Here is an 8,154-nt window from a genome sequence, read left to right on the forward strand (position 1 = left end):
AACATTTGTTTAAAATATAACTCAGAGCGATTTGTAGCATGAATCATTCCACATATTCCAATAATACTTTCAGCAAGAGTCAGTTAACCTTCTATTTTAAGGTAGTCCCTTCTAACAAAGTTTAAACAACATAAATCATTCCGCATTCTTTTTACAGTTATCTTAAGATAATCCCAAGCGGCTTCCTGTTCTAATAAGCTTTAAACAACGTAAATTTTGCCCTCTTCCCTTGCTTGTCTGATATTTACCACAAATAACGTAGTTCATTCCACATGCATTTTACCCTCATCTCTTGCTTGTCTAATATTTACCACTATCAAATTTATACTAGCGTTTATTTAAAAAGTAACTCAGAACTATTACAACCAACTTTCCCTTCAAATAAAAGTTAAATAGCATGGATCATATTCAAATAATACTTTCAGCAAGAGTCAGTTAACCTTCTATTTTAAAATAGTCCCATCTAACAAAGTTTAAACAACATAAATCATTCCGCATTCTTTTAACCACTATCAAATTTATGCTAACGTTACTTTAGAATCTAGCTCAAAGTAGTTTCACCCAGCTTTCCCTTCTGATAAAAATTAGTCCACTTTTTCTACCGGAGAGAGGTCTCAAACCCCCATTCAGTCCTCAACTTTAGGAAGTCTTTTGAAGTATCTAAATTCTCGATCTGCGTTCTTCTGCTTCTCCGAGGGAGGAGGGGCTGCCCCCTCTATCTTGCAGCCGCATGGCCAGCCGTTTGCTTTCTCCTTCCGCTTGTCTCTCCTCTCTTCCAAGCGCGTCAGGAGGTCCCGCCTTCAGAATCCTACAATAGAAATCTTGAGCCTCCGAAACAGAGTTAAGACGAAATCTTTGATTCTCAAATGTAACCGTGATGCCGGCAGGGGCCTCCCATCTGTATCGAATCTGTTGACTCCTAAGCTCTTTGGTTAAAAAAGTGTAGTCCCTTCTTTCTCTCAACATCTGGAAAGGTATATCTTTGAAGACAATCACGTCCTGGTCATCAACTCGGAGACTGTTATTATGAAACTTTTGCACAATCGCGTTTCTAGATTCTTTTGTAGAGAAATGTATAATTATGTCCCTCGGGAGCTGTCGCTGTTCCGCTATCAATGAGTTCTGGCGATAGATTTTCCGAATCTGCCAATCAAAGTTAAGTCCCGGGCTTCCCAGCGCATGGCTGAAGGCTTCAGCAAAGGTCTGTTTCAAATTCTCTTGCTCCTTTTCACGGAATCCTCTGACTCTTATTGAAAATGCCTTCCTATCAAAATTTTGCATCATAAGCTGTTCTTCGTTATTTCTAATTTTTTCTTGTAAAATTTGAATATTGGTAGTCAAATTAAAATTAGCCTTCTCCAGACTTTCCAATTTGTTCTCTATTTCAGCAGAGTAATCTGACAGGGCAGACACGGCTGCAAACGTATTCACCTTCATTTGATTAACTTTAGATTTTAGGTCATCATAAAGTTGCAATACAAATTCCTCAATTTCTTGCTTAAATGCATTAAATATTTTAAAGAGATATTCCTGTGTTAAAACTTCTCCAGTAGAGGGCGTAGGAGACAAAGGCTGTGTTTCCAAAAAAGATTCTTTAAATTCTTTAGACACATTTGTAGCAAGACGCTTCTTTGATCTGGGTGCCATAATAAATAAACAAGTAAGCAGCGCTTCGCTCCCCTCTATTTCCAAAGAAAAAAAAAGTTTATTTTGTTAAGGAGCGGTCTGCAGGAAGATAAACCCGGCTAAGTACATCCAGTAATCATCCACGGAGAGAAATCGCCATTTTGAAGTCTATTTAAACAAAGAAGTCTTTAAGACGAATGGTGCTGGTATTTAAGATAGTAATAAAAGCATAAATCTCACAGGGGTGGTACCCTCCCGTATCAAATCTAGCTTGAAAAAACTTTGTTTTGTCCTGGGGGGGGCTAGCCTGTCTGGGGCTGCCAAAAAAAAAAAGGCAGCTGAGAAGAACTGGCCGGAGATAAAAGCTCCGCTTCGGCTGGATCTAATCTCTTCCACAGCCAAAAAAAGAAAAAGGCTGTGGCTTACGAATAGACCCTAGTCTACGGAGCTATCCTCCCTGCCCCTTTCTTAGCCAAAAAGGGGTGCTATCTATGATCTTATTTAGATATACAGACCAGATCTCTGAGGAGCTCGGTGGAGCCCTCCTCGGCAACAGGCCACGCCCCCAGGAAGCTCTCACATGCAGGGACTTTCACTGATGCCAATGAAAGTTACACTATTTGTCCAACTCAGTGGGAAATACGCTGAGAGATTTTTCTGGTGAATAAGTATACTATATATCAGTCTAGAATGGCCTTGTCGATTACTCTGTTAAAGCCAGCTGCCAACACTTTTTTCCTGGAAATCTGGCTCAGTTTGTCTTCTAATACTTCTCTTATCTTCTCCTTTGAAGACTGTTTGCCCTGCATCTTATTTCTGTGTGTATAAAACCTGGACTGAATTTATGATTTTGAGTTCTTGCTATCTTAAACCAGATGAGCACAGCCATTTGTGAGGTTCAGACCATGTGTTTCTGTTGAGCGTACAGGTTTCTACTGAACCTACATAGCTAGGCTGTTGTACGAGATGCCTCTTCCTGGTCCTTGTTTGAGGAGGCATCTTGAGATCAGGCCATGACACACACATACAGAACAGGTAAAGCAACATATCATAATATGGAATATCTTATATGAGTCAGATAAATGGGGAAGTCCAGTATGTTATTTGGGATATAGGATGTCTATCTCTCTTCAAGTGGTCACAAAAATCCTTTAATTTGTCTTTCAAATTAAGGCTCTGCTTCTGTGTCTCCTGATTGGAGGTCTGAAAGTTAATTTATTCTGATTTATCTCCATTTAATTATATTGGGGAACTGTGGAATTTTTAGCATGCTGGAGCATGAAGGTACACCATAGAGAGTTGCATTTTAAGTGGCTTTCTATAACTTGAACCTTTTAAATTGCATGTTTTCATTTTCCATTCATAAGAGTAGGCTGGTTACAACTATTTGCTTACATTAGGGATGTTAGACGCAACCTACTCACTTTTCTCTTTTAAGAAAGAGAAAACCAAATCTTATAATGAGAATTATAGCCTTAGCTGTACAGTCCTTAAGAAGGAATCCCACTGCTGTCTTTTAGAGCAGTGGTCCCCAACCCCCGGTCCGCGGACCGGTGCCGGGCCGTGGAGTACCTGGCACCGGGCCGCGCAGCGGCCGGGGGCCATGCAATGGCCGACTCTTCACTCATGCAACGCCGTCGCCGGAGGGGGGGAGCTGCGCGGAAGCACAGGAGCAAGTGAGGCGAGGAGGAAGAATCCCCCGCTACTACACCACCTCCGCCCCCTCCCCGAGTCAGCCGTCCCCTCAGTGAACGCCTCCGCCTCTTTCTCCTTTCTCGCCTCAGTCGGCTCGCCTGGAAGCGAGGCGAGGAGGGGGCGGACCATGCGCTGGAAGCGGAGCCCTTGGAGGCCCTGGCGGCTTCCCCGGCGGTCGTTGCTGGCCGCTCTCTTCTTTTTCTCGCTGTCCTCCTCGGCTCAGTCATCTCCGAGTTGCCCAGGGAGGGGCGGCGCGCCCGGGACGGATTCAGGCCGCCGCTGCCGCTATTGCAGCGCACGGTGGAAAAGCGGCGGTCTTGCCCACCCCTTCCCTGCCTCCCGCCCGCTCCAGTTGCCGCAGCCAGGGGTGGGGGCTCGGTGCCTGAAGTCTCTTGCCTCTCTTCCAAAATTTTGCCAACGGGCATCGGTGAAGCGCGCTCTTTCTCTTCCTCACAAAACACACTTCCTTTCCCCCCACGCGTAGTTATTGGCGATATGGACTCTTGGACTCTTACCCAGCCAGATCAGTATCAAACATTTCCCTGACCTCAGCAGAAGCAAGGTTTTTTCTTCTCCTTTCTCTCCTTAATACTGTATTCTTTTTACATTGCTATCCTCTGGCTTATTTAATTTTGCCCTTGCTCTTTTTATCTTTGACCTTGATTAATTCAGCTGTTTATTCCTTAAAATCTACATACAAAATGGAAGGTGGGATATGATTCAGGTGTTGAATTGGGAAGGTGGATTTAAAACAACGCCCCCTCACCCCTGCGCGCGCTCAGCGGGCCACGGTAAAATTATCAAAGGCTGACTGGTCCGCGGCGATAAAAAGGTTGGGGACCACTGTTTTAGAGTGCTAATAATAAATCACTTCGGCTGTGATCTTCACAAGTACTACCCAGCAGAGGGCAGCAAAAATCTACACTTGAATAAATATTAAAACAACTGGCAAACTGTGTACATGTGCCTGAATTCTTACAAGGTAGGTGGATTCCCTTGCTTCCCTATGATATCACAAATTCCTATTTAAAGAAACAATACATTGTTGATTATATGAAGAAACTACAAGCGAGAAAGCTCCAGTATTATTCCCAGAAACTCCTGCAGCTTGGACATAGAATGATGATGAACCAGGTTAGGTACTTGGGTAGAGGAGCAACAGAAAATCTTAGGGGGAGGGCCTTCTCTGTGGCTGCTCCGGCCCTCTGGAACGATCTCCCCGTGGAGATTCGGACCCTCACCACCCTTCAGGCTTTCTGCAAAGCCGTTAAGGCCTGGCTGTTCCGGCAGGCCTGGGGCTGATGAGTTCCCAACCCCACTCGAATTGTTGCGGCTGTTGAAGAGTTTTAATCTGTTTTTTGTAATTGTTTTGTCTTGTTGGTTTTTGTATTACCCCCTCCCCTATGAGTTTGTTAGCTGCCCTGAGTCCCCCCGGGGAATAGGGCGGCATACAAGTTTAATAAACCAAACCATAAACCAGGGTTCTTAACTAGATTAGGATGATGAAAAAAAACATCTTGGAAGATGTCAAAGAGAAATGATTTCTGTATTTTTGTTCAGAAATACTACTATTGCCAGGAGTTCAGTTTGATTTAGAGTAGTGATGGCTAATCTTTTCCGGATCGAGTGTCAAAGTGCAGGCACTCGCGCATCCGAACTCCCAAAATGCAATGCGTGTGTGCCCCCCCCCGCATGCATGGCAGAAACCCGACGACCAGCTGGCTGGCAGGAGGCACGGGTGCATGTGCGGCGGAGCTAACCTGGAATGACAGCTCGTGTGCCCACAGAGAGGGCACTGCGTGCCACCTGTGGCACACATGCCATAGGTTCGCCATCACAAATTTAGAGCAATTTCTACATTTTCTTTCTTTAAAGAGTTGAAGGCAGGAGGTCATGTGGCTACTTCCCCCAAAGACTCTTTTCTACTTGAAGGCTGCCCAGACTAGTTGGGAAAAAATGACACTGAGAAGGGAGGAGGATGTTGGCCAGCTGTGAGCATCTGGCAATAATCTCAGCAACAGACATACAACTCTCCTATTCAAGGTCTTTTCCATGTCATTCTTCCCCAACTGGCATCCATACGTATGAATTAGCTGACACTGAAATTATGCAAACCTCTCAAAACGGAGAGTGTGGCATTCTATGGCCCTAGAAAGTGGAAATGACATTCCATCTGCAGAGGACAAATGCTTCTTTCAGCAGAAAGGAGATGCTGTAAGAGGCCCTTCCAAGGAGAATGTTCCAATGGTTTTGTACTGGCCTTTTAATCCTCTCATACAAGGAGATTTTCCCTATGCCAGGAGTGTCAAATTCATGGCCCACAGGGCCACTCTAGAAACAGCAAAGAACCAACCCATGGTGCAGAGGTGGGTTCCTACCAGTTTGCACCTATTCGGTAGAACCAGTTTGTCAAATCTACCGAACCGGTTAGAAGAGGTTCCACCAGTGGACCCGGAAAGCAGGCCACACCTACAGAAGAGGTTCCAAATTTTTTTGAAACCCATCACTGGTCCTTGGATATGATTATTCTACACTATCATGCTCATATTTATAAACCTCAGTGCCTCTGGGAAAGGTAAGGATGACTATTGCATTTGTGGTGCAATCAGAACAGTGCGTGTGTTGAAGTTGTTTTAATGCAAACCAAAGGTGCCTTTTAAAAAAACAAGTTTACATCATATTCTTATGCATGCTAGTGCTGTGTGTGAGGTAATTTAAGGTGGTTCTGACAAGTGTCGTCGGCATCTTCATATCCAGTCACATGGGTGGCAAGCCACTCCCACAAAGGAGACCACACCCACAGAGTAGGTTCGAACAATTTTTGAAACCCACCACTGCTATGGTGCCTCTGCCAGTGCAAACAGGCTTCCAATCTCCGTTTTCAGCTGCAACAGCCTCCTGCAACCCTCTGCCAGCAAAAATGGAGCTCAGTAGGGGCGTAGAGCTGCCCCAGCTGAAAATGGAGATTGGGAGCCTGTTTTTGCTGGAAGAGCGCTTGGGCCACCACAGATGAGTTACGTCAAACTGGCTATGCCCCCATTGGCCACGCCCCCCCCCCAAGGTCAAACACAATCCTGATGCGGCCCTCAATGAAATCGAATTTGACATCCCTGCCCTATGCAATATCCATTAACTGATTAACTGTTCATTTCGGGCACAAATCATTTTGTAACATTTTAAAAAGAAAAGAAGTGGAGCTTGTTTATGTCCTACCAGGAACATTAAATGCTAGCAATGCTTCCTTCAAGTAGACATAAAAGATTTCTCTCTTGTGCCTTCACCTTTTTCAACAAATACACCCTGCCTCCTTCTGTCCCAGAGCCTTTCCCCCCCACAAGCTTAGCAAAGTGCAACTTAATTGCTTTTCTTTGTCCTTGTACTTTGCCAGCCCATGTATTGTTTCCTAGCTCTAGGGCAATCAAGTTATTTTGGAGTATCTGCCTCCCACTTGTTTCTCAGTATAACTGTTAGGACATTTCCAGCTACAGCTTTAGACTTCCCACCACTTCCTCAGAGAGGGACTAAGCCAATCCCCGTGAATCCAAAATGAAAATAAGCTCATTTACCAGCCACCCAGACAAGGAGAGCAAAATCCCAACTTTTATTCACGAATGAGAGACCTCTGTGCTCAAAACTTTTCTGCACATTTATTTATTCATTCATTTCGTCAAGCATGTATTAGATAACACATAGAAGTATAAACATGATTTTGAATACATGAAATGGATAGGAATAAAAAGGAACATTAGGACAGGGACGGTAGGGACATTGGTGCGCATGCACGCCCCTTGCAGGCCTTTAGGAATGGGGTGCGGTTGACAGTAGACAGTCTAAGATTAAAGTTTTAGGGGTTTGGGGAAGAAACCGCAGAGTCAGGTAGTGCATTCCAGGCATTGACCACACTGTTGCGGAAGTCGTATTTTCTGCAATCGACTTTGGACCGGTGACTTGGTGGCCAATCCCAGGTGCTGCTTTCCAGGTTGCAATTTTGAAACCCAGATAAATATTTGCAGAGCTAAACATGTACACGCTGGTAGTAGTGGGGTTGTCTGAATCAAACCATGTGAGAAGAGCAGGAGGAGGATGGAGGGTTTTGATTCATGTATCAGTAAAAGAGGAAAGGAAGAGGAAACAGGCCTGCTCCTGCAGCAACATGCACATGTGCACAGACTTAACTTTTGTACTTGTGTTTTCAAGGTAGCCAGGAAATAACAACATAGGCTTTAGAGATGGGTACCACAAGGATTATCTCCAACCCTCTGAAATATGCCGGAAAGCTGATTATGTTATTTACTTTCTACTTCCATAGTAGACTTTTCTGTGGTGGCACCTGCCTCATGGAACAGCCTTTGGATAGCCCTGATCCTCCTGGCCTTTTGGCATTGGTGCCAGCTGTATTCTGGAGCTATGCTATGTAGATATATGGAGAGGCTGTCTTTTGTGGCTTCTAATGAGGGGAATCTTGACTGGGGGGTATTTTAATATGTTTTATGGTTGTTGTATTTTCCATATTCACTTTGCTGGATAGATGGACACCCTTATACATTTGAGAAAGGAAGGAAGGAAGGAAGGAAGGAAGGAAGGAAGAAGGAAGGAAGGAAGAGGAAAGAAGAAAATGAAAGAAAAAGAAAGAAAGAGGGAGGGAGGGAAGGAAAGAAAGACATCCAAAAAATGAAGGGACAGCTGAGATAGTAACTGATAGATAACAAGGGCAATCCTCATCAATTTTTTGGCTGTTCCTCTCTATTGAAGAGACAAAGCTGGGCATGATAAATAAGCTATCTTGGACCTCTAAAATAACCTGTGTTTCTGGTATGCTTGAAGGTGCCATCT

Source organism: Thamnophis sirtalis, unplaced genomic scaffold, assembly GCF_051295495.1.
Source record: "Thamnophis sirtalis isolate CommonGarterSnake01/CBP01778 unplaced genomic scaffold, rThaSir2_p1.2 scaffold_6, whole genome shotgun sequence".
NCBI classification, from domain to species: domain Eukaryota; kingdom Metazoa; phylum Chordata; class Lepidosauria; order Squamata; family Natricidae; genus Thamnophis; species Thamnophis sirtalis.